This window comes from Sphaeramia orbicularis, chromosome 5 (assembly GCF_902148855.1).
Source record: "Sphaeramia orbicularis chromosome 5, fSphaOr1.1, whole genome shotgun sequence".
In the NCBI taxonomy this organism is placed as follows: Eukaryota; Metazoa; Chordata; class Actinopteri; order Kurtiformes; family Apogonidae; genus Sphaeramia; species Sphaeramia orbicularis.
The window spans coordinates 61944637-61972519 of NC_043961.1; positions in this window are offsets into that span (position 1 = coordinate 61944637).

Genomic DNA, 27883 nt, shown 5'->3' on the forward strand with positions numbered 1-27883 from the left:
TCTCTAACTAAACAGTACTTTGGTCATTTGTTTTCTATTAATCTGATTAAAGTCTGTTACACATTTCATGTGAGGCGGCTCATTTCTCCACACAGACTTTAAGGCTGTTTTCACACCTGGATCCACTAGAGCCGTGGTTCTGGTCTTTGGCTGCGTTCGATTGGGCAGATGTCAAAGCTGTAATCACACTGCGTTTCAGAAGAAAACAACTGAGCTGAGACCGTTAGGAGGAGCGGCTCTGATCTGGGTTCAGTGGACGAAGGCAGCGGTCCGTTTACAGAGTGAACCTAACAACAGACACAAACGGAGCGTTTCTTCTCTGAGTTCATCTGTGCTTACTGGGTCTGGATGTGTCACTTCCACTATCACTGGTGGGATTAGAGCAGTGGTTTCCAACCTTTTTTGGCTCGTGACCCCATTTTGACTTCACAAATTTCTGGCAACCCAAGATGGAGACTTTTTTTTTTTTGTTAAAATTAATTTGTTTTCGATCATGTAACAGTTTGCTATACCATGTTGTAAATAAACGTCAATTTTAGACGACATTTAGACTATATAATGCAGTGGTTCCCAACCTTTTTTGGCTTGTGACCCCATTTTAACATCACAAATTTCTGGCGACCCCATACATTCAAAACAGACACTTCTTTGCTAAATTTAATTTGTTTTCAATCATGTAATAGTTTGCTATACTATGTTGCAAATAAACATTCATTTTAGATGACAGTAAGGCTATATAAAGAGCCTTTTTGCTGTCTGCTTCTCAGTTTCTCTTGGAGATGTCTTAGCAGGACCAGGCGGGTGACGAAATCTTTCTCCGTTCGGTCTGGTTTTCTGACTGCGACTGTGTTCGACAGGTTGAAGCGTAGTAATGCATGCGGTCACATGATCGGGTCAATCAAGATATGCCCTCTCTGATATTATATCCTGCATTTTATTTTTAACTGGATTTATATTAGGAAAAGTGTGTGGTGTTTTAATTATAATGTAATATATATCAAATCATTAAAAAATATTTTGTATTATTAATTTTTTTTTTTTTTTTTAATCAATTACTACAAATTCAGGTGACCCCATTTGAACTCCAGGCGACCCCAAGGTTGAAAAACACTGATATAATGTATATTATTATGGATGGAGGCAGAAAAGCCAGGTTTTATATATTGTGATTGTCTCTTTCAACTCAACATACATTTTTATTAGTTAGTTTTTTGCTCTTTGTTTTTTTTAAATCAATTACTTGAAATTTCAGGCGATTTTGCCGAGCCCAAGGTTGAAAAACACTGTATTAGAGGTCGACCCATATGGGCTTTTCTAAGGCCAACACCGATATTTAAAAATGTGGTCAGCTGATGGCCAAAATCTACAGAGACCCAGTGGACACGACAGGTTCTGTATGTAACCCCAGTGGACACGACAGGTTCCACATGTAACCCCAGTGGACACAACAGGTTCTGTATGTGACCCCAGTGGACACGACAGGTTCCGTATGTAACCCCAGGGGACACGACAGGTTCCATGTGTAACCCCAATGGACACGATGGGTTCCACGTGTAACCCCAGTGGACACGACAGGTTCCACGTGTAACCCCATTGGAGACAACAGGTTCCACGTGTAACCCCAGTGGACACGACAGGTTCCATATGTAACACCAGTGGACACAATACATTCCGTATGTAACACCAGTGGACACAATGGGTTCCACATGTAACCCCAGTGGACAAAACGGGTTCCACATGTAACCCCAGTGGACACGACAGATTCCACGTGTAACCCCAATGGACACGACGGGCTTCACGTGTAACGCGAGTGGACACGACGGGTTCTGGATGTAACACCAGTGGACACAATAGGGTCTGTATGTAACATCAGTGGATACGACTGGTTCCACGTGTAACCCCAGTGGACACGACGGGTTCCACGTGTAACCCCAATGGACACGTGTTCCACGTGTAACCCCTATGGACACAATGGGTTCCACGTGTAACACGAGTGGATACAACAGGTTCCGTATGCAACACCAATGGACACGTCAGGTTCCGTATGAAACACCAGTGGACATGACAAGTTCCGTATGTAACCCCGGTGGACACAACGGGTTCCATATGTAACCCCACTGGACACGACGGGTTCCATGTGTAACCCCAGTGGACACAATAGGTTCCGTATGTAACACCAGTGGACATGATGGGTTCCACATGTAACCCCAGTGGACACGACGGGTTCCACGTATAACCCCAGTGGACACGACGGGTTCCACATATAACCCCAGTGGACACGACGGGTTCCACGTGTAACCCCAGTGGACACAATAGGTTTCGTATGTAAGACCAGTTGACACAATGGGTTCCGTATGTAACACCAGTGGACACAATGGGTTCCACATGTAACACCAATGGACACGACGGGTTCCATATGTAACCCCAGTGGACACGACGGGTTCCACATGTAACCCCAATGGACATGACGGGTTCCACGTGTAACACGACTGGACACGATGGGTTCCGTATGTAACACCAGTGGACACGTCAGGCTCCGTATGCTACACCAGTGGACACGACAGGGTCCATATGTAACACTAGTGGACATGTCAGGTTCCGTATGTAACACCAGTGGACATGACAGGTTCCACATGTAACCCCAGTCGACACGATAGGGTCTTCTCTGAAACTGGTCCTAAAAACAGGACAGAGGGTTAAACATTCAAACCAGATGCAGACAAATGTTCTGAAGCAGGTTTGGAAGAACTTCGGGTCTAATTAAAAAAATAAATATTTACTGAAATAAAAGAAAAAGTATTTTTCAGATAAAACACATTTTTATAGTATTTTATATTATATTTAATACATAAATCTGTATGTAACACAGTCAAAAGGACACGAAAATTACACATTGCTATTTTTTTGACAATCTCTTTATTCTCTCACAGGTGCATTTTGGGAAATGAAGTAAATATTCAAGGCAGACTGTTTGACAAAAATGACAGCTGTTGAAAAATCACTGGGGATTTAATAGTGTTTAAATGTTCAGGTTCTGTATGTAACACCAGTGGACACGATAGGTTCCACACCAAACCTGGAATGAGACTCAGATTGCTGCCAAACCCACGTGTGGATTAGAAAAACCAAAAGGATTGGCACATTGAACACAGTGTCTGTATTGAGAGTCTATAGAAGAGCATTTACACACATTTACACATCTAATGCACTGCCACCTAGGGAGATTTAATGTCCATATTTGGGTCCTATTTTTGGACCCAATATTTGATTATAAATTCATTAATTATGGGATGGCTCATTTCGCTGAGGTCATCATTAGGTCCATCCTGGGGTAAATCTGTCTACATTTACCTTTGATTACTGGGTCTAAAAGATGGAAAAGTGACAGATACAAAATTAAACCCAGTTTCAGAGAAGAACCCAGATGTAAATCTTCGATTCTAAAATTGTAAAAAGTTGTTTTTCTTGTTTCTTTTCCCTTCAAGTACAAGGTTTTGCATCTCTTTTTTTTCTTTCCTTTTTTTCTGCAGGATGGGGAGTTACAGAAGAACAGACGACTTCAGTCAACCATCCAATTCATTACTAATATGACACTGTTCACCCAGAAGTTACTTGAATGAATGCAGCTTATTAGTGTCTTTATCTTAATTAGAATATATTAAATTCAGATGAATATTATCAGCATTATAATAAGCAGAGGAAGAACATATAACAGTTTACAAAAATGGTAAATAACAGATCATAAAAAGTAAAACACTCATGCATGTGTCTTTTATAGAATCCAGAACAACAAAACACAGAACATATGCCTTTCTATCTGCTGTTCTTTAAACACTGTCATTATTATTATTATTATCATTATTATTGTTACTATTATTATCTGTCATTATTTGGAAGTAAATCCTTTCTTTTTTTAAATATTAGTCAAATATTAGTTGTTTTAAACTGATTCGATCCTCCATATTTAATGAACATATTCCACAGTTTTACTGACTTTGTGCTTTCAGCTGTGGTTTTATAGGAGGTGTGTTCCATTAAAACTGTTTTATCACCATTTCTAACTTTACGAGTCCTTCTGCAGGCGTTTGACAGAACAATAGCATAAATTCCACGGCACTCACCATGTACTTAGCGAGGCTTTATTTTATACTTTTAACACTTCCAACAGCTTTTTGTTACTGAAAGACGTTGTGCTTTTCTCTTAAAATAAAAAATCAGCTTGTTTCTACTTTTCTCTCTGTGTTGGATCACAGAGGTCTTTGTTCTGCTCAGTGTCTTCAAACTGTTGACACTGTCTCTCATGTGTCTCTGAGGTTCATTATTAATATCACTGCTCTACAATGTTTTAATAAATATCTGTTTCAGACATTAAATGTGTTAAATTGTACATACTTTAATCAGATTAATTGTTAGACTAATGACCAAAGTGTTGTTTAGATCATGTTTTCATATATCTGATGGTGTGTTCTTCCATATATGTTAGTTTGTGTCCATTTATCCAATAGATGTCTAAATGTTCCACTGATAGAACCTGTCCAGTCCATGTATTGTCATGTGCAGGCAGTGTTTGAAGTAGATCTGACACTAATATTAAACCCATTCTATCATTAATTCACAGAATTTCACATTTTGTCTGGAAAAGAAATGCTGTTGTTTGAAAAGTTTGTGGGTATCGATAGGATAGATCCTGTTTTAACATGCTGCTCATTTTAACCCTTTGATGCATGAATTATGAGGTCCTTAGTCAAGATTTTTTTCCTGAGTGTTTTTATTCCTCTTTAGGCATGAAAAAAACAATGTGATTGAAAATTTTTATGAACCTGTTTTTTATGGAGTTACAAAAATGTCTACTCAGCTGGACACCATGTGTTTAATTTTTGAAGAAAAGAAAAATGTATTTAAAATGCAATATCAGAAAGTGATATACTGTGTGAAAACTATAAAATATTACTTTAAAGCAGCTAATCTGATGTTTCCTCACATTTTAGCATACTTTAACACTAGTTATTACTCACTTCATGGAGATAATGTAGAAAAAAAAACTTTTTCTTTAAGAAAACTGTTAATTACCGTCTAATAACAAATAGCAATTGATTTACTCTCAAACATGTTACTGCAGATCAGGTTTATCAAGAACAGCAAAGTTGTCTGATATGCAAATAAAACAAAACCCATGAACATACAGGAGAACAGCTGTAGAAGAACTGTCCGCTGTAGTGACCGCTATGCATGAAAGGGTTAATCTTGCACTGCAGTATTTACGATTATATATATTCCTTTGGACTAAAACCCATTCTATCATTAACCCCAGACTGTATCTGTGAAACTACAACCAACAGCATTTAGGACTGGATTAGTGTTTATTAGTGACTTGAATGTGGTAAAATTGAACTACTTTTATTCTGGAACCATCAGACTTATACACGAGTGGAACTAAAGTGTTGATCCAACACTTTGAATTCTTTGTATAAATAGTTTTGGTTAATTCTTTTTTTTTTTTTTTACACTTTATTTTTATTGTTTGATTTCTGTACAATACAAAACAAACCTAAGGGACATTTGGGACACATTGACCATAAAAAACCCATTGTGACTAACATTTGGTTTTAGTCATATGATGTTGACATGAAAACTGTCCATTTGTCCCATTTTTCATGACACTGTTCTTCATGAGTCCTCAGTCTGTGGGTCACAATCTGCATCTCAAATATTAGTCTGGGTTAATTCTACTGAACTTTTTAACTTAATACTTCTGACTCTTGGACTTCTTTTCATGTCTGGTTTGCTATTAGGGCTGTAAGAAAATATCGGTTCTGCAATATTTCATTTCACAATATTGTATCGATATTAAAAAGTACTGTATCGATTTTTTTTTAGGTATTTATTCAAATGCAGATATAGTGAAGGTTCAATTTTGTTTTTTTGTTTTTCTTTTTAGTTTTATTTCATTTTATTTATTCTTATCTCATACTCTTTTATTAAATAATATTCGTTCCTTTGTTGGGATTGAACTAAAATACCGTTCTGTTGTTAGTTCTGAACTAATAGAATATGAACATTTGAACAGGATCTTAAACTGTAATGTCTGTAAAACATCATTTCAGTTTGAACACAGGAACATTTTGTGATATAACATTAGATCCTGTTGTGATCAAATAAAAATGTGTTTAATATCTGTGCAGATTTCTGCTATAATTCAATTCTTCAAGGAAATAATCATTTTAAAAAAAGAAACAAACATCGTGATATATCATATTGTGATCCTGGTATTGTGATTTGTATCATATCGCCAGATTCTTGCCAATACACAGCCCTATTTGCTATTGTACAATTAGGCTATTTATCTATTTATTCTTCTTTCTCTTTTTTTCTCCTCTATCTTCTTCCTTCTTTTAAATCTTATTTTCATTCTAGGAAATCTTATTGTACTTTTAGAATGTCAACCCCTTTTTCTGTATTTGGCTGTAAGTGTTCGGTCTGAGCAGTCTTTCCCATATCTGTCATGTTTAACAGTTTTCTTCCAGTATATTATCAGTTCTTCATAATCTATGTGATGTTTTATTATGTTGGTCATTTGTCCAGAACAACAGATGTAAATGAGCTTCTCTGCTAAACCTGGTGCATCTTGTTCTTTGTAACTAATGCCAATACACACTGTCCTGTAACTAACTAACTAAATAAATAAATAAATAAATACAAATTCTCTGGGGTAGAATGTCCTGTTCCATCCATGTTTATTTAAAAGGCAGTACTTGACCTCCTGACATTCTACATTTGTATCTTAATTGTGCAGAGAAATTCTTTCAAACAATGATCACTTGTTGCTTTCCATCTGCTGTTTATTTGACTGTTGTTTGTTTTCATATCCAACTAATTCTGTAAAACCCTGTGAGTCAACCTTGTTGTGATAGAGGGCTGAACAAATAAAACTGAACTGAATTTAATTGTTCCCTACAACCGTACAGAAGTGGGTTCGAAGGGCTTTAGTTTGGAATCAGCTGCACAAACACTGGAAAAGGACTTCATTTCACTGAACGGCTTCAAATCCAAATTGAGTCCTGGAGGCCGACTCCACAAACTTACACTGGTTTTTCTTAACCTGCTCGTAAATGTTATTTGTTACTTAATTTTTATTGTCGAATGTGTTGTCGTTTATAAGTGTTTTAAAAGTGTAACCTTGGAACTGTCGACTGTATTTGCTGCTGCTGATCTTTGCCAGGACTCCCTCCTAAAAGTCGTTCTTAATCTCAATGGGATTTTTAAATATAGGCTCATAAATAAATCGGAAAGTTTGTTCTGCTGAATGAAACCCTTAACGGAGCCAATAAAAGCTGTCGTTTAGATAAGGCCTTCAGATGTGGTAACAGCTCATACAGGACCGAACGGTGCTGATGCTTTACACCACATCAGTTAGGTTAAAAAAAAAAAAAAATCACATTTTCTGATATTATTCTGACACACATGGCAGTAAACTCATATAAAGATTGTGAAAAAGCAAATCAGAGGCAGGAAGTGTTTATGCCTGAGGACTACAGCGCCCAGTCACACTTTACAGCCCAAACTCACCACATTTCAAGTTTTTTTTTTTTCTGGGCACATTTGCATCGACATTTGTTTTCGTCTCCACTAACACCAAAGCTCCACTTTTTTTGCCAACACTGCCACAAACTCTCAGAGCGTTCAAGTGGCCCTCGTCGTCTTTTCCCAACACTCAGATCATTTACAGATCAGATAAGATGGGATCAGAACCCCGGTGCCTTACCTGGGTTACAGAGCAGCTGCGTCTCAGTCCCTCCGTCTTTGGGTTGTCCCTCTGTCTCTGGGTTTCCTTCTGTCTTTTCCTGCGTCTCACTCCTCTTGCGTCCACAGCTAACCTCTCTCCTCTTCAACACTACACCTCTTATTGGACGCTCTTTCTTTTGCTATCCCTCTCTCTGTTTGCTCCTCTCTGGCTTTCGCTCCCTTTACATTTGTTCTCCTCCTCTTTTTCTCTCTCCCTCTCTCTTTTATCCCCTCTTGCTTCTATTACCTCTGCTCAAGTATCTGTACCTTAACCCTGCTCTTGATAATGAAGACATACTCTGGGAGGTTTGGGAGTGGAGGCGGGGCCAGCGCTGCAGCAGTGTGTGTGTGGGTTTTTTGGTGGGGGTGGGAAAGGTCAAATAATGCAGAGGATGGACAGATAAATGTGAACCAGACTCTCCTGGATGAAAGGCGGTGTACACACTCTGCTCCTACTGGTTCCACGTCACCTGTTTGTTTGCAGTTTAGGTGCTTGTGGAGTTTGAGGCCTTTAAACCTAATTGGAAGGAAAAAAGAGATGAAACAGAGAAGGAAGAACAAAAAAGGCCTGTTTGAAAATCCATTGAAGAGTGTCCTCTGGAGCTGCAGCGATCAATTATGGTTGAAAATTATTATTTTTTGGCAATGTCTACTGCCACAGTACTGTGGCACAAAATATAGGTGTGTCTATTACCACAGAGCCAATCAAATGTTAGCATTTGTACCAGAGCCAATTACAGATCCTGTTCCATGAACTCATTACCTCTGCCAGGAGGTATTGTGATCACTTTGCTTTGTGTGTTTGTTTGTTTGTTTGTTTGTTAGCAACTTTAGGGGAAAACTCCTCCACCCATCTTTCCCAAATCTTCCCCACAGATAGGCCTAGGCCCTGGGACCAACCCATTCCATTTTGGTCCCAGTAGGCCAGAGTTCAAGGTCACAGCAAGGTCACAACATTTACAATTTTCTTATCTGTCATCATTGAGACATTTTCCAAAATTCATCCAAAATTTCAAATGACTCTGATTCTCCTCCAATTTGATCCACCTGTAGCTTAGAACAATCTCTTGTATCTGGAACTAAATTGTCCACATCCACTGTGGAATGTGGACTCTGTGGACATTTACATTGAACACTGAAAATCCCATTTACCACACATTTAAAATTAGAACTCAACTAATATTGATTGGAACTGAATATAATTTGACAAACACATGACTGGTACCAAGCTTAAACTTTTTCTGCTGTATGGAACAACCTCGAAACGGTTTAATTTAAAAAGAAATAGTCGATCCACACATGCACAATGTTCGGGGTGCTTGGCGGAGGTTTGCGTTCTCTGGACACTTGTTCTCCTCTTGTTTCCACAGTACTGTGATAATATATGGAGTATACTTCAGTTTATTCTTTTGTGCATTTTGCTACCTCAGTACTATGGCAACTGATGGAAGAAACAACAAATTAGAGATAGTATATAGTACAGAATAGGAATTATTGTTCGAAATACTCTGTATGTTGTTTTATGGTGTTCTTTCCTCTGGAGGCTGGAGAAGGTGGGCAGAATTACATGTCAGATGCAGCAATTTGCTGTGTGAAAAATAAAATACTAGAAAAGCACTCGGAGAGCGCAGACCTCCACCAAGGCAGATCAGTGCCCCCCGATCACTACCATAATTTAATCATTTGTTCCTTGTGCCAGTATCAACATTTCCTGAAATTTTCATCCAAATCCATCCATAACTTTTTGAGTTATTTTGAACACGGACAGACAGACAAACAAACCAACGCCGGCAAAAACACAACCTCCTTGGTGGAGGTAAAAATGCTACTGTAGCACTTTTGGTTCTAACTTTTAGGTTAAAGAGATACTCCCATCACTCTAGGTCTGGTAGGAGTTGCACCAGAAGTTACTGACAAAAAGGAGTGGGTGTTGGATTATGAACAGGTGACACTTTAATGTTAGCACGCAACACTTAATAAACATTTACAACTTAGATTTACATTTAATTACCAAAATAAGGTGCCATAAAATAAAACAAAATAAGAGTCCACGAAGTCTAGCTCTCCATCCCAAGGCTCTGGTAAGTTCAGTTATGAAAAGGATTCCCACTGTGAGTGTCTGTGTGTGTTCTGTGTTTATGTCCACTCAGCTGTCCATCCTCAATTTCTACTACTCGGGTGGGTGAGGAGTGTGTGTATCTTATCTGTCCTCAGAATGAGTGATTCAGATGATCTGAAGTCTTCATGTAGGTTCTACAGCTGGCCACACCTCATCTCAAACTCTCTCTCTCAGAATGGCTGGGCTGGACTCTCCATTTAAGTCGTCTCCTTCCATTCCTCTGACAGTTGATCAGACTAACCAGGGGAACAAAAAAACAACCTATACAGAAGGTGCAAATATGTGAGATAGAGCTGCAACCGATTAATCGACTCAAAGTGATCCAAAAAAAATCATTCAGCCACAATTCTCCTGAATCAAAGCTTTGTTTCCTTCATTTCTCTGCTGTTAAACATTGGTTCCACTGTTGTGTTTCACACAGACGCTTATTGTGACGCACAAAGAAGCTTCAATTCAGGAAAACTGCAATAGAATATTTCCCTTCAATCAATTTGAGTTGATTAATCGAATCGTGAATTTTTGCATTCGCTTCAAGCCCCTAATTGATTAATTGGGTGCAGCTCTAATGTGAAATTCTTCATCTGATTCTGTCTGTTTCTCATGAGATCTCAGTATCTTTCTCAGTTCTATACATGAAATATCACCAAGCTTCAAGGAAATACATACACACATTAACGTGAATTATTATTAATTATAACGAGTTGTTTTAACTATAAATGTAGTCAATTTTTCATTAACATATACAACAGTGCTATTTTAACAGACACACTGTTTAAGCATTCTTTTTAACTTCTATTTCACATACATCATCAATTTTAGCTATTTTAATCCACTTTTTTTTTTTAATGTTTAACTGTTTAACATCAAATGAAATACATGTTTTTAAACACAATAGTGCAATTAATCAAAAATGAAATATACCACACCTTAACGGCACTGTTACCCATCGCAGTAGTTAATTACATGCAATTAGCCATTCAAATGGCATTAAAAATAAATTAAATGGCTCTCAGTACAAATTATAAGGTTCACTTTAGCTTAGCAATTAGCATGAGCTAAGCATAACAAACAAAAAACTATTAGCAACTCGCGTTAGCGGTTAGCAAATCGCTGTCATTAGCATACAAGCTAGCGATCTTTTCTTAAGCTTTAAATTACTAAATTAAGTGCACAAAAGTCATGAAAAAACATTGGAAAACATCTCATGACATCTATTGAGCAATGCAGACCAACTTATACCAAGTTAACAGAACAGTAAGCTGTTTTTTCCCTTCAGAGTAGTTAGCGAAAAGCCGGCTAACGGTCTGCTAACTCACCGGAAGTTCAGCTAACATAAACTCTCATCAGGGGTTTTTCCTCCTCTGTTCACAGTTTATCAGGATGAAACCGGGAGATGTCTGAGATTACCGGGATATGTCTGAGATTACCGGGATATGTCTGTGACTACCAGGTCTGACTGTGACTGTATTCCTCCACTTCTCCACCTCCTGTCGGCTACAGTACACTTGTGTTTTGCTACCTTTTTTTCCTCAACTTTATTGAAAATATTCAGGTATACAAAACATATATATTTTGAACAAACATCAAGATGTCAAAAAGAAAAAGCATTTAAACAAATAAATTTAAGAAAAAACAACAACAACATAGATTTAACCCTTTCACACATAGTGGTCACTCCAGTGGTCACTCCAGTGGTCAGTTCTTCTGCAGCTGTTCTCTTGTATATTCGTGGGTTTGGTTGTTTTAGTTCCAGATCAGCCGACACAGCGGACACTAATGCACCATCCCATAATAATACACTGACAATCAGACCATTACTGTAACTTTGCTGTTCTTGATAAACCTGATCTGCACTGACATGTTTGAGTGGAAATCAGCTGTTATTTTTTTGACATTTTCTTTTTTCCTTTTTGCATATTCTCACCATGAAGTGAGTAATAACTAGCATTAGAAGATGTTAAAATGTGAGAAAACATCAGATTAGCAGCAGTAAAAATGTTTTTATTTTGTTGTTAAATTAAATGTATGATCATTTTTGTAACTCCATGAAAAAAAACAACAACTTGATTGCATTTTTTTTTATGCCTAAGGGGGGATAAAAAAAATTTGACTCAGGTTCTCATAATTCAAGCATGAAAGGGTTAAAGACACAAGGCAGAATAGACAAATAATAGTATATAAAAAAGAACAATATATCTAACATAAATAAATAAATGCATCAGAGAGTTCAGTCTATTTGAAAGAATTCATTATAAATTGCCAAAGTGCTAGTGCTTTTTTTTTGTTAAAGATAATTTCTAAAGATTTAATATATTTTTCAAATTCTATCTGGGAGATTTTAAAATTTGGGTGTGTTTTGGTCTATTTATTTTTGTGAAATTTACCAAATAAAATGATCAAATTTACAACAAATTCTAAATTACGAGTGTCATGTTCAAAATATGTAATTACATTTTGAGATGTTAGAGTTATGTTTTCACTTGTGTTTTGCTACTGTGTCCTGGTGTCTGCCTTGAACTGACATCACACACAGGTGCAGACCTCACATACCTGACTGAGGCTCAGGGGAACACAAACACTGCCCCCTACAGGAGGTACACTGAGGGTATCGAAATGACATATACAGGGTTAGTGACCTGTTTTTATCATGTGGGTTCAAGGTTATTATCATTGACAAAAACTAACAAAATGACAAAAACCAGAATTGAAAAAACAGTTTTGTTAATTTAAATAAATAAAAACTGTAATTAAAAGGAAAAAAAAAAAAAGATAACTAATTGAAACTGTGTTGTCTATAAAGCTCTGAATGGTTTAGAACCTAAATCCATCAGTGACCTCTTGACCCAGTATGAACCCACAGACCCCTCAGGTCATCTGGATCTGGTCTGTTGTCAGTTTCCAGAGTCAGAACCAGACATGCAGAAGCTGCGTTCAGCTTCTATGCTCCACACGTCTGGAACAAACTCAAACCAGAAAACCTCAGATCAGCTGAAACAGTTTATTTAAATTCAGGTTACAGACCCACCTGTTCTCAGCTGCATTTGAATAGAGTTTATATTCTTTTAAGCTTAAAGTTTTTATCTGTTTTATTTATCTCATTTTGTTTGGTTTGTTAGTTGGTTTCTCTTGTGCTTATACTTTTTATTGCTTCTGCTGTAATGCTTTTAATGTTTTATGTAAAGCACGATGAATTGTCTTGTACATGAAATGTGCGACAGAAATAAACCTGCCTTGCCTATTGTGTGTTTACAAAACTAACTAAAACATATACAACTTTTGGATAAAACTTCCTTCGTTTTCATCTTTGTCAGTGTTGGATTGATATGAAATTGATTTATTTCGCTCTAGCAATTTTACCTAGCGGCACCATACGATATTTAACAGTCCGTCACTTGTGTTCACTTGTGGTTTCCAGTCGTCTTCTGGTCCCCACTCTACCTGGAAACATGGAGACTAAAGTTGGGAGAAAGCAGCAGAGTCCTGTCTGGGATTTATTTGAATACGACCACAGAGAAGAAGAGAAAAGAGACCACTGAACTACAACTGAACTACAACTAAGCATTTAGAAAAAAACAAAAATTAATAAAAACTATCAAACCTTCTCTAAAAATGAATTAAAATGAGCTGAATTAGAGAAAAAAAGTCAAAACTAAATAAAACTAAACTAGAATGAAAAATCCAAAACTATTAGAACCTTGTGTGGGTTCCACAACTCTGACTGGGAATTGAACCCCAGTCTTCTGTATTGTAGTCTGATACTTCACTGAACTGAATGTCCACTGTGTGTCAGTCTGACCTGTTTACTGTCTGATGGTCTTGGTACTGTTTCAGGACGTACATTACCAGTGTAGACATGATGTAATGAGGGCACTGATTGGTTCTGTGGTAACAGACAAACCCATATTTCATGCCACAGTACTGTGTCAATAACCACTTTGTATTTATTATCTATTGATTACTTAGATTCAGATTACACTCAGAGCTACATAAACAGTCCTCTATAATCAGCTGTTTGACCACCATCAAACAGTGGTTAATAATAATAATAATAATAATAATAATAATAATAATAATAATAATAATAATAATACATCACACTTATATAGCGCTTTTTTGGACAATCAAAGACACTTCACAAACGAACAAAACAAAAAGAACAGATAGGGAAAAAAAGGCTCAAGAAAATACACGTTTGAACAGGTGAGTGTTGAGTAGTGATTTGAACTGAGTGACTGTTCATGCATGGACTGCAGGGTTTCACAGTTTTCAGTCTTCCTACAACCTTCATGGTGGTCTGCACCAGATGAACAGGTCTAGATTTGAACTGGACTTCACCTGAGTTCCCTAGACTGGTCCATCCAGTCCAGTCTTCAGTATCTGGGTTTCAGTGATGTCACTGGAGCCTCACATTACTAAACTAAGATGGAACTGTTTCTTCCAGCTGAGGAACTGTTCTAAGATGATTATTCCCAGGATTATTCAGGCTTGTATTTGTTCCTGCCTTGGCTACAGAAACTGCCTTTGTGTTTGTCTAAAACAGAAGGACCTTCATCATGTTCAGGCTGGTCAGAACTCTGAAAGGCTTTAACCCACACCAGTAACAGAACACACACATTCTACTGGTTTGAACAGAAATACACTGGCTGCAGGGGTGTTTCTAGGATCTGACCTTTGGGGGGGCTCAGCCCCCAAGAAGCAGCTGACATCCATTCTTGGCACAGAATTATCAGGCTATTGAATTTAATCCAGCTTTTAAATTTCTTAGAAAAGCCAAAGATTTTTCATAAAAGCATACAGTATATAACAAGAATGTGTGAGAATCCAACCATGATCTATGTTCAAGTTCCACTGACGTACAATCCCACCACTGTGTCAGCCATCTGACCACATGCATCTTAAACCTATGATGTATACGATTAATGATTAACGATGAACAATGACCACCTTTTCTCCAAAATTAGTGAATGTAAACTGAGCAGAAGGCTCCGCTGACCACAGCTGTCTGTTCTATTGTGTCTCACCGTTTTTGGCCTATTAAGGAATAACAGACCATATTGAACTGTAGTCTATTTTTGGCCTTTTTCTAAAAGCCTATGCCTTCTAAATGTGATGTAGTTCTGTGTAAATATGATATGGAATTATGTGCTGTCCATGACATGGAGGAAGGTAGTTCATGTCTCAATACTCACCCTTTTCCACCAAAAAGAACCTGGTGCAGTGGTTCTTAACCTGGGTTCGATCGAACCCTAGGGGTTCGGTGAGTCAATCTCAGGGGTTCAGCGGAGGTCAAGACACACACTCGACTCATTAGTTGGGTGTGTGTGTTGGGCTAGGTCCGTGTATGTAAACAAACGGCTTCGGAGACTCTTTCTCTGATTGACATCCAATATACGCGGTGTATTGTTGTTGCTTATAGAACTACAACACATCCGGAAGTGTTTATAATCTCTTCCACTCGTCTGACGATTAATTATTTGAGTATTTTCCACATCGTTGTTATGACTTTGGCTACTTCCTGTTAACCACGGAGGCAGCCATGTTTGTTTACATTTTTCGGTCACCGCACTGGTCAGTTGATGTGACGACCGACGCACCGTCGCGGATGGAGAAATTGTATTACGCTAAAGCCGTCAATCACACTGATTTGCAGTAAATATTCATTATTATTGTAGCCTGATGGAAATTAGGTGATGGGTGTGTGTTAAAATGTTAAAAATGATAAATAGCATAAATACAATAAGTTCATTATTGGAATACATAAGGTTAAAAATTAAAACCATTTCAGTGTGGTAGTATTAAAAAAAGTCATGTCTTTGTTAAAAGGTATGGAATTTGTTGTGAGTTCAAGCACTGTATTGGTTTTGTTCTTTGAACACAGTGATGTTAATGCACGGTTCATTTTGTGCACCAGTAAAACATATACCTGTGTCTGGAATTTGAAAAAAATCATATTTTATTTTTTAATAAAGAAGGGTTCGGTGAATGCGCATATGAAACTGGTGGGGTTCAGTACCTCCAACAAGGTTAAGAACCACTGACCTGGTGCTAGTTTTTTGCCAGTGTTATGCAGCGTTTCCACTGCGTGGTACCGGCTCAACTAGACTCGACTCGGCATTTTTGAGTTTCCATTACAAAAAAGGACCTGGAATCTGGTACCTGGTACTAGTTTTTGGTATCACCGCCGCCGAGGTTCCAAGCAATACTAAACCATGACGCATAACACTGCAGACCACTGATTGGTCAGACAGTTTTCTCTGTGACTCACCATTTTACAAAAAACAGATGCGTTAGTGGACAGTAAATCTGTGGGTCCATGAATCCACATGAGAACAGATAAACTACACCATGGTCAGTCCAGGAGATTCAGTCTGTGGCTGCCGACGTAAAAATTCAGACGAGACAACACGCAACGAGTGAGTTTTCAGCAACTCTCTGAGCAGACGACACGGAAATAACGCCGCATCGCCGCATCGCTATGACAACCAGGTACTGTAAAGTCTGTAGTATCCTGGGATGGAAACAGTCTGCAGGAATATCAAGTTGAGCCGAGCCGAGCCGGTTCCACGTAGTGGAAATGTGGCATTAGAGCCAGTGCTTACCTGGCTCCAACCTGGTGCCTCCAAAGAACCGGTTTGCTTTTCCATATGCTAAGCACCAAGCGGAGCCAAGTCAGAACCACGTCCTTACGTCACTGTAAAATGTGACTGGGTCTGGTGCAGGAGATGCTCACCCAGAAGCAAGTGCTGCTCTTGTGTTTACAGCCTATACCGTAATCCAGACTGGTCCACAGTCCAAAGCCTCCAGTCCGTGTCTGCTGTGTCCCAGTTCAGTGCACCGGTAGTCGGATTCACCGGCCTGTCCCCTAAAACCCAGTCCAGCAGGTCCAAATGTGGGATTCTTTTCAGCCGGCTGTCTGGCCCCGGTTTAGCCCAGCTCAAAGTCGGTGCCGGCCTGGAACCGGTTTGGCCGGTGCTTGAGCAGTGGAAACACAAAGAACTGGTGCTAAATCAGGCACCGGCTCCGAACCAGTCCTGGAACCAGTTTGGTGGAAAAGGGGTACGTGTGCTATAAAGATAGACGAGTGCAAGCAAGGTTGCAGGGAAAACGTGGGCTGGATTTTCAGTGATGTGGGCATACTCTATATGGACCAGTGGAATGGACTGGATAAGGATGCACTGAAGGGGCTGTGGACCTGAAACTATGAAGTGAAGGGAAACAGACAGATGTAGGATCTGTGGCAGCTGTGGCTCAGGTAGAGCGGGTCATCCAAAGGGTCAGTGGTTCGAATCTTGGCTCCAACTGTCCACGTGTTGAAGTGTCCTTGGGCAAGAAACTGAACCCTAAATGTCTCCCAGTAGAACCTGGCAGCGGCTTGCATGGCAGCAGCCGCCTACTGGTGTGTGTGTGAATGGGTGAATGTGAGGAAATGTGCACCATGAGGGTGTAGAAAATGCACTATATAAGTTTAGTCCATTTACCATATTGAAGTTAATAATGACAGGTTATTTTAGGGGGGCTTAAGCTTAAGTCCCCCTAACATAGGCCTAGTGACGCCACTGACTGGCTCCCAGAGCTTTTTAGGAGACATTTTAAAATTGTTCTTACTTTTAAAGCTGTAAAGGTCTGATCCTCTACTTATATTTTAGAGTTACTAAAATGGTCCATCCCTCTTAGATCCTCCAGTCGGTGTCAGCTGGTCTGGTCGTCCTCCACAGATCCCTCTTAGATCCCCTCTTAGATCCTCCAGTCGGTTCCGTCTGTTCGTCTTCACCTCAGCAGTAGAAGGATCCTCTGTTCCAAACAGTGGTCTGAGGTTTTGGAAGGACCTGTATCTGGCACTTCACACCTTCAACTCAATGGAGCCTTTTAAAACAAACTCCAGACCTTCTGGTTTAAACAGGCTTTAGTCCACGCTGGGTTTATGACCATTTGGTTTAATATATTTTTATGTCTGTGTGCCTTTAACTGTGTGTTTCTATTCCTGTGCATTTGACTTGTGATTTTATTGTAAAGCACTTTGTGAAATCTTTCTGCAAAAAGTGCTAAATAAATAAACTTTATTATTATTATTTGATTAAAGGATTATTTGAACTGGCAACAAATAAAGGTAAAAGTGTGAAAAAGACGTGTGAAATAACAAACTAATTTCCTTTATTTGAAATACGACTGCAGACTGAAGGCAGACTGACAGAGTTAAAGGAAGACGTCCCCTCATTCAAATCAGTGACAGACTAAACATTCAGTGGACTACACTTACATTTATTACAATGTGTGCATGAACTAAACTGATGAATGAAGTCATGAATGAATGGATGGATGAATGAATGAATGGATGGGTGGATGGATGTCTTTCCTGATCTGCAGTTCTTCAGCCCATTCAACGCCATTTGATCGTGCGTCAATTTACACCAAGATCTCTGGATTAAATATCCGTAACCGCTAACCCTAAGCTCTAATCGTGTGGTATTTGATGTGGTGTAAACATACACACAGAAAGCTTATAATGTGTACAGATAACACACTAATTAAAAGTGGTGTGTATATTTACACAATTCATGATATCAGGTTACAATACTGGAGAGAACAAAACACAATTTTACATGATTATTCAGTTCAGTTCTTTTTTTTTTTTTTTTTTTTTAAATATGCAACAAAAGTTATCCTACTTTAGTCCTTAGAAATAGAACAGATTACAAGACAAAATGAAAAATGAATATGTATACATGAAAACCAAATCTGACTTCATTCCCACTCATTCTAAACACAGTGGGAGGAAGTAGAACCAGTGTTCAGAACTCAGAGCTCCTCCTTCACCCTGAACTCTGTGCATGTGTGGATCCACTCTTTCTGTTTAAATCCAACAGTTTCCAGGTTGTTCCATACACACAAACAGTTGAATCTGGTCCCAGTCATGTGTCTGTCCAATTAAATTTAATTCATATCAATATTAGTTGAGTTCTAATTTTAAATGTGTGGGAAATGGGATTTTCAGTGTTCAGTGTAAATGTCCACAGAGTCCACATTCCACAGTGGATGTGGACAATTTAGTTCCACATACAAGAGACTGTTCTAAGCTACAGGTGGATCCAACTGGAGGAGAATCGGAGTCGTTTGGAATTTTGAATGAATTTTGGAAAATGTCTCAGTGATGACAGATGGAAAACTGTAGATGTTGTGACCTTGCTGTGACCTTGAACTTTGTCCTACTGGGACCAAAATGGACTGGGTTGGTCCCAGGGCCTAGGCCTATCTGTGGGGAAGATCTGGGAAAGATGGGTGGAAGAGTTTTACACTGAAGATGAGAACAAACACACAAACAAACAAATACACAAACACACAAAGCAAAGTGACCACAACACCTCCTGGCGGAGGTAACAAACAGGACTACCTCTGTGAAATAAAGAGCCATTTATGGACAGAAATTTAAATTAAATCTGTCTGGAGCCAAAAAACTCTGTATGTTTTAGCTCAGAGCGTAGACTGTGTGAGCAGCTGTGATTTGGTTTGAGTGTGTTGTGCAGCAGAACTGGTATGACCGGTATGTGAAGAGTGAACACATGAATGCCCTCAGTCATAAAAACACAGTACTTTGATTTTATGACACAGTACTTTGATTTTATGACACTAATATTACTTGTACTTTTGGATGGACTTGGAGTTTAGTCCACATTTGGAAAACTGCAGGACATCAAAATTACCTAATGGTCACTACAACAATAGAAAAATATTTACAACGTAAGTGTTATTTGTTTCCATCTGTTTTATTTCTATTTTTTTTTTTTTTTTTTTTTTTTAATAAAACCACAGGGAGCCACTGGAAAAACAGTTAAAGGGTCCAAAGTGGTCCCAGACCCATAGGTTGAACCACCCTGACATATACACAGAACATGAACTCACTCAACCTTCTAATGGATGAAAGGACCAAGAACAGTTATTAATTAGTTCATAGAAGGCACTGGGTCACTGGTCCAGATAGGGATGGGAATCGATAAGAATTTAACGATTCCGATTCCATTATCGATTTTGCTTATCAATCCACTGCATTTGTGGCAGTGTGCCACAAATGCACATCTATCACAGTAAAAAACTAGAGAAGAAGAAACTTGGTTTTCTGTTTTCACATAGTTATCAGTAAACTTACCTCCTCCAGAGGGAAATGTGCGTCTGTTTCCTGTGTTTAATAAAATTCCAGATCCAGCTCAACTCTCTCATTTGTCCGTGGGATGTTTGGGCTCCCCCCTGGGTCTCCACTTCTTTCTTTAGTGGTCTTTTTTGCCTTCACATATCTGTTCCGAATGTTTTTCCAGGTTTTTCTTTACCCATTCCTCCTCTTTGTCGACTGTCGCTGCAGTTTCCCTCCATGAATCATTCTCCACTCAGCTGTGGCGGTGGTCCCGGTGGTCCCACTCATCCCAGTGCCTGTACTTCTGTACTTCTACCACCAGGAGCTCCTGAATGTCGGCCATGTTGTCTGTGCGTCTCTTACAAATTTTCTGAGGTGCGCGAAGCAGAAAGTTTCCACTTAAGATGAGCCACACAAAGGGGCGTGGCTGTGAAAATGACATCAATTGGCCGTGTGAAGCTGCGCAGAGCTGGCTGAGGCGGTAAGAATAAACCAGCCTTAAGGGTCCTGGTGTGCCTTCTCCAACAGGACACACCTATGTAAGGTCTGTTCCAGAGAACTCCACAGGTGGGCAAAGCTGTGCAGATCTGCAGATCCAAACACCAGGCACGCCAAAGACACTGAAGTGTCTGTAAAAGGAGTGCGTGCACCCATTTACTGCTCTGCTCTGGGAACAGAACGGGTCGACTTCCCAAACGGACATCAAAGTTCTGAAACATGTCAGTCTGAAGATACCGGTTCAAAATGACACAGAGCTGAAATTAGGTTGGAATGTAGGAATGGACTTTAGATTATTGAGATGCTTTTGTCTCTGGTTTCCCAGGAAAGAGAACACAACATCTGCCAACAGTCCAAAACACAGCGGCTTTCCTCCTGACTGGAGGACCTTTGAACAGAAGAGTGTCTTCACTGACGTTCCACGAAAGTCTGTATCACTGTCCCTTCATCCTGCCATAAGTGAAAGGATAGGCTAATGCTGCGTTCAGGGCCGTTTTTTTTAGCCCATAAGTCATGACTTCAAACCATGACTCACGACTTTGTAACGTTCAAGGCAAGTCCCACCAAACTGCCTGAGTGCAAGGGATTGTGGGAGTTAGATGTAAACAAACCAGCATGGTGGAGCGTACATTATGCTCATTTATAGTCACTTCTATCCCACAGGTGTTTGTTCTTTGTTTATTTAAAGGAAACAGAGGAGGAAGAACGGCACATAAGGACAGAGCAGCTGTTCTACCTTTGATGTTCTCTGTTTATTTGGATTCAGATTTGGTTTGAATTTCTTCTGTCACTCATTGGACTGAAAACTAGCTAACACTAGAGCAGCTGCTGATTATACAGAACATTTACAGAGAAATAATGTCAGAGCAATACCTGTTTTTAATAAACAATCTGCATAAACACCACATCCATGGGGGGGCGCCATTGCTATGTGACGTCAGAACTAAGAACTGGGAGAACATGGATCTGGTACGAGTTCAGGTGGAAGTCCCAGGTTTGACTGAACATTCCAGTGCATTTACACCAGTAGAAGGATGGAAGAACAGCAGTAGAAGGATGGAAAAACAGCGGTTACAGGTGGACTGGAACGCAGCAGGACTCTGGACGTCACCAACACTTCCTGATCGAATCGTCTTTTAGGCTGAACTGAACATTGTCAGCCCTTTCAATTAAACTACTTTGTGAAGCAGGTTTTTTTCCGATACCGTTAACCACAAACACCTTCCAGCAGTAGTTGACCTCCAACTGTCTGCTAAGACTCCGTCCTCTTCTGAAGTTCTCGAACACCTGCTGAGTTTGTCCTGTTGTGTCATTATTCTGCACTTCATTAACATATTACAATTAATGACTTGTGATGTATTCATTACGTTCAGTTTGCAGCGACCTAAACCTTCGTCCTTTTTGCAGACTTTTCTCTACATGAGTCTTTTTTCCTGTTGGACGTGCAGGTCTGCATAATGAGCCGACACTGTGCATTCACCTGGGTTTGCTGTGGATTTGATTCAAATATGTGGATTTCCAGCGTCACATCTGCAGATGGAGGTGTTCTCCAAAAAGAAAGTGGTTTCGCAATTCCACAGTGGGTCTCATTCTCACTTATTTACAACCATCACAGCAGATTAGTTCAAATATTAGTTGGCAAATCAATCTCACAACAGGACCTTTAGTGCCAGAAGGACAGAAATGAGTCAGAAAGACTGCGGCTTCAAACAGGCAACAGCCCAACTGTGTTCCCAAGAGTTCCACAGCAGAGCTGACACTTTAATTACTGTTTATGACTGAATTTTGAGAAACTGCAGAACACCAACAAAAGAGAAAAGACGGTCCCGCCCCAGTGTGGATGGTCAAAGAGCATCTGTGCCACGGACACCCCATAAAACACATGGGTGTCAGCTGACAGCAACATTGTTGACAACTTTTTTCAAATGACAAACTATGTAAATTTACATCTATGTGACTGGAAAGCATGTTTCACCAACAGCCAGACATAAAGCAGAGTTTCCTATTAATGACACAGACTAACACAGTGAACATGATGGGATGTCCTACTTAACTATGACTAATGTTGTCCATGATGAACATGAATCTGGGAAAGAACAAGCAGCGCACCGGGAATGACTGGGAAGTGACTTTAGATATATATGTATATATTTATCACAAATTTTATGTGCGTCATCTATTTATGGATATTTATATTTGTCTGTAGAGGGTCTGCACATGACATCAGCGCTAGCAGAAGTCACTGTGGTTCCACCCACTGAGTGTCAGAAAAAGGGAGATGAGTGACAGCGTTGGCTTCAATCCTGTCTTAACTGAAGAATAATACTGAATAAAAATGTTGCAGAGCTGTTGTTGGTTGATTGTATTTTCAGGTTCTTAAAGCAGTGGGAGCTATTGTTTTACAGACACCCAAAGACAAAGAAAAGAGAAGGAGATGGATCCACAAATCCAGGAAACCAAACCTAGATCTGTGGATCCTGTTTGGTGTCAGCTAACATTCACTGATGCTGTATTTTTGGTCCAATCAGACCTGAAATGACCTGTTGTTTTGGCTAACGTTCCTTCTTAGTGCAGCTCTTGGTTTCATGATCAGATCTTTCCTGGTTTTTGTCTCATTTTGTGATTGTGAACCTTGTGCTCCTACATGAGATTAAAGTCGTCATATTCCGACAGTAAAGCCGTAATATCAGAATAATGTGTTCATTTAAACCAGGTGGTGTAAATCTGCTAATTTCCCAGAATCCAGTGGTGCCCTGCTGGTCCACAGCAGTAGTATCTGTGTTGGATAAAGGACTGGATCTGAACTAGACTCAGTAAATCTGCTCAGTCCCAGTAGATCATGCATATATTCACTGGGGTCAGTCCACACTGGACTGGAAATGACCTTTGGATCAGCTGGTTCTGGTCCCTAGTTTTAGACCCTTTGGATCAGCTGGTTCTGGGCCCTAGTTTTAGAGCCTTTGGATCAGCTGGTTCTGGGCCCTAGTTTTGGAGCCTTTGGATCAGCTGGTTCTGGGCCCTAGTTTTGGAGCCTTTGGATCAGCTGGTTCTGGGCCCTAGTTTTGGAGCCTTTGGATCAGCTGGTTCTGGTCCTAGTTTTGGAGCCTTTGGATCAGCTGGTTCTGGTCCTAGTTTTGGACCCTGGTTGTCAGTCCTGATGAAACCATGTATATTAGTTTCAGGTCCAAATAGCGCTGATCCCCTCCCCTCTGGATCAGGTCTGGATCCTCCATTTGTGTCCACATGTCAGTGTTCATGGACCACTTGTTCTTTGGTAGCTGGTACAGATCCATGTCCAGTCCAACTGTCCTTCATTTAATTTCAGATTTCCCATGTTCCTTTTCTCTGGCTGTGTTTACTGCTATACTCTGTTATGTTTAAATGAAAAACAAAGAATCTTAATGAATGAATCTGAATAATGTTACAATGTATGGGGATGAAAATTAAACTAACCACATAACGTACATGTCACAGTATACGTAGGTGTGTAAATGCTTGTGTCCAAACTGAACCAGACCCTGAACCAGCAGCCTCTGAGACTATGGAAACCACAGCAGCAACAGAGAACTCAACCCAACGCAGGATACGCTGAGTGTAAACATTAATGTGTGATAGACTGATTATGTTCATTTTGTTGTTTTCTTATTTTAGATTAGCCATTTTTCTTTGCGACAAAGTTAGTATGGGTGAGTGTTTCTGTCAGGCCGGTCACTTGATGAAAAGACATGTTATCACATGTCAGATGATGCTATGAGGAAGACTGCACACAAAGATGAAACATGTGAACAAGGTAAAACACTCACCTTTACTAACTTTGTCACACAGAAGAATTGCTAATCTTATATAAGAAAACAACCACATGAACATAATCTACTACGAGGAAGATTTAGAAACGATTGTGTCAAAATGTTCTGCCGTTTGGAGCGATTGGAAAAGAAAAGAGCACGCCATTAGAACCACCTGGAATTCAACCTACGACGCAGAGACGAGGATATAACACCAACAAGCTTCAACATCAAGATTCCCATCGGAAACCGAAAACGCAGAAATCATCATAAGAAAACCGAAGAAAGCCCTGATCAGAGAGATGATCGGAACCACAAAAAAACTAGAAAAAAAGCAACACACAAATCGCAAAGGAATTAAGCAAATTTAATGCACAGGAGCAAATAAGTGCAAAACTAAAACATGTATACGAAGAGGAATTCACAACAACGAAAAAATCAGCAGATCTTAAAATTAAACAAACTCATGGAAAGAAAAAACAGAAACAAACTAACAAACATGGAATCCAATGAAAAATGCATGCACAAGATGTCTAAACGCACCCTCATAGAAACAGAAAAAACTGTTTTAACCGGAGGTCTAACTTTTACCATCACACCAACCAAAATACCACATGAAGAATTCATTTGAACAACGGAACTCCCACGTCAAAAACTCCAGGAGCAGGGACACAAAGCAGAGCTGTGCAACACAACAGGAGGTACACTAAAATCTGCACAACTGCCCCCAAGCAACATCCCAAAAGAAGAAGAAGAAGAAGAAGAAGCAACAAACTCACACAGACATGTATCATACTGACCCACGAAGGAAGGACAACAGTCGTCATGGACGCAGGAAGGAACCAAGGTAATAATAGGTTTGGATTTGTCATTCTAGTTTAGTTTTATTTAGTTTGGACTTTTTTCTCCAATTCAGTTTGTTTTAATTTGTTTTTAGAGCAGGTCTGATAGTTTTTATTAGTTTTAATTTTTTTCTAAATGCTTAGTTTTAGTTTAATTTTAGTTTAGTTGTAGTTTAGTTTTAGTTTAATTTTAGTTTTAGTTTAGTTGTAGTTTAGTTTTAGTTTAATTTTAGTTTTAGTTTAGTTGTAGTTTAGTTTTAGTTTAATTTTAGTTTTAGTTGTAGTTTAATTGTAGTTCAGTTGTAGTTAAGTTGTAGTTCAGTTGTAGTTCAGTTGTAGTTCAGTGGTCTCTTTTCTCTTCTTCTCTGTGCTCCTATTCAAATCAATCCCAGACAGGACTCTGCTGCTTTAGTCTCCATGTTTCCAGGTAGAGTGGGGACCAGAAGACGACTGGAAACCACAAGTGAACACAAGTGACGGAGCAAAAAGTGTCGTATGGAGACAGCACAGAAAACTGAGAGAGACAAAGAAATCCATTTAACATCAATCTGACATTGACAAAGACCAAAACCAAGGGAATTTGATCCAGAATTTTTATCTGTTTTAGTTAGTTTAGTAAACACACAATACAGTTTCAGTTAGTTATGTTTTTTTTCTTTTAATTATAGTTTTTATTTATTTCAGTTAATGAAAATGTTTTTTCAATTCTCGTTTTCGTCATTTCGTTAGTTTTCATTAGCGATAATAACCTTGATAGTAACACCTACGTAAAAAAGATCCCACAGAACAAAAGAAAAGGACATTAAGAACACTGTTAAAACTCCTACTAGAAAGCAAGAAGATAACGCAAGAAGCATAAAACCATCTGATACCAACAGCCGATGTCACCCCTGGATATATGGAACAGGTTAGACATAAAAACCTTAACATTATAGAATAAGAATGTAATATGTTCTAATCATGAGAACTATGTTTTGTCATTTGAATGTAATATGATGTAGCTATGATCCCTGTATTTTGCTGATTTATTGACATTGGAAGGTTACAGATTCCAAAGAGTAAAACGTAAAAATACGGACAGTGTCACAGCTGGCTTAGCTTGGTTATCGGGAGGGTAGACTGGGTTTAGAGTGGATAAGGGAAGAGTATGATGTTAGATTGATAGACTGGGGATAAAGACAAGAGTTTATGAGGCCTGGGGTGGAAGGACCGGGCGTAGGAATGAAGGGGTCAGGTGTAGCGGGGTGATATGGGGGTATTGGGTGAAGTTTGGAGTAGGAAGACAACACCCCATAGAAGAGGATAAAGAAGCAGGAAAAAGATCATTCAGGACTCTTGAGAACGGGGAGTCAAAGAAATGAGTTCATTGTTCGGAGACTTTCTGTCTGTGGTTCTCTGTAACCCTGGGAGACCACAGATCTGTGGAAGATCGATTAATGTTCATTAAAAGTTTGATTCGTTATTCTTACATCCTGTTTCAGGTCTGTTTTATGGTCATGGTAATAACCTTCCTATATCTGTAGTTTAATAACAAGAAGTGTTGATTCTGATTGTCTGTGATCAAATGATCAGCTGTTCGTCTTTGTGCCGTTCGTCCATACAGAACTGGGTCAAAGGTCATGTGTCTACTCTGCTCCTTCCACATGGAATATGTAGCTAAAACACTGGAAACTAACTGAACTGATCTTCTTGAGTGCTTTTAAATCCAAACTCAAGTACTGGAGAATAACTCAATGACTTGCACTTGTTTTTCATAGTTTGACTTGTCCTGTAAATGTTTGTATGTTGTAACTGTGTTAAAAAAAAAGAGGTTCTTAATCTCAATGGGATCTTGGTTCCTGGTTAAATAAAGGTTAAAAAAAACAACAACAATGTAACAAACAAGGGGGATAGAGAATTGGAGTCAGATTTGTAAGTACAATCCCAACAAACACCAAAAATACACTAAAAGACACCCCACTGTGCCCCCTAGTAGAAAGCCTTGGATCAGTCTCTTAGAACCTTTCAAAAGCCCTGGTAGATGTCATCAAACCCTTGGTGCAACAGAACATCACTGCAAAAACTCCAAACAACTGGCACAAGAAGTCAACGATATTACAGTAGAAAAGGATGAAATCCTCATATCACACAAAGTCATGTCATTATTCACAAAAACCCCGTTGTCGTCACATTACACATTGTACAGGAACGACTGAAGGAGGACAGGACGCTGATGAAACCCTCAAACCTTACAGCAGAAGACATGGGCCATAAACAAAAGGAAAACAACAAGTCAGGAACAAAGAGAAGAAACAAACTGGACGATAAAAATGGAGACATAATCACCATTCCATAAATGTGAGGGAGAACAGAACCCATACAACAGATAATGAAAAAGCACAACGTGTACATGGCAGTAAAACCACATGCCAAACTCCGACAGCTGTTAGTTCACCCTAAAGACAAAACAGAACCGGACAACAAGTGTAACGTCATCCAAGAGATTCTGTGGAGGTGATGGAAGAAAACATACAGAGGAGAAACTGGAAGAACATTCAGCACCGAGGTTTGAACAGTTTAGGATTTTTAATTCTAGTTTAGTTTTATTTAGTTTGGACTTTTTTTTCTCTAATTCAGTTCATTTTAATTCACTTTTAGAGCAGGTTTAATAGTTTTTATTAGTTTTCATTTTTTTCTACATGCTTAGTTTTAGTTTAGTTGTAGTTCAGTTGTTTAGTGGTCTCTTTTCTCTTCT